This window comes from Gadus macrocephalus, chromosome 20 (assembly GCF_031168955.1).
Source record: "Gadus macrocephalus chromosome 20, ASM3116895v1".
In the NCBI taxonomy this organism is placed as follows: Eukaryota; Metazoa; Chordata; class Actinopteri; order Gadiformes; family Gadidae; genus Gadus; species Gadus macrocephalus.
The window spans coordinates 22511580-22511987 of record NC_082401.1 but is presented as its reverse complement, the minus strand read 5'-3'; positions in this window follow the sequence as shown (position 1 = coordinate 22511987).

Here is a 408-nt window from a genome sequence, read left to right as displayed (position 1 = left end):
CACACACACACACACACACAGTCACACACACACACACACACACACACACACACACACACACACACACACACACACACACACACAGTCCTGGTGTGCTCAGTTTGTTTGTGTAGCAGGCACATTTCCCATCAGGACACAAACTCAAATAAACAGACCCATACTGGAAAAAGTGTGTGTGTGTGTGTGTGTGTGTGTGTGTGTGTGTGTGTGTGTGTGTGTGTGTGTGTGTGTGTATGTGTGTGTGTGTGTGTGTGTGTGTGTGTGTGTGTGTGTGTTCGCATGCACACACGCATGCGTGAGTGTATGTTTGTGTGATAGGTCAGACACGGCATATGCATGTCTATGTTATAAAACTTCTGGGCAGGTTGATGAATCTGTGTGTGTGTGTGTGTGTGTGTGTGTGTGTGT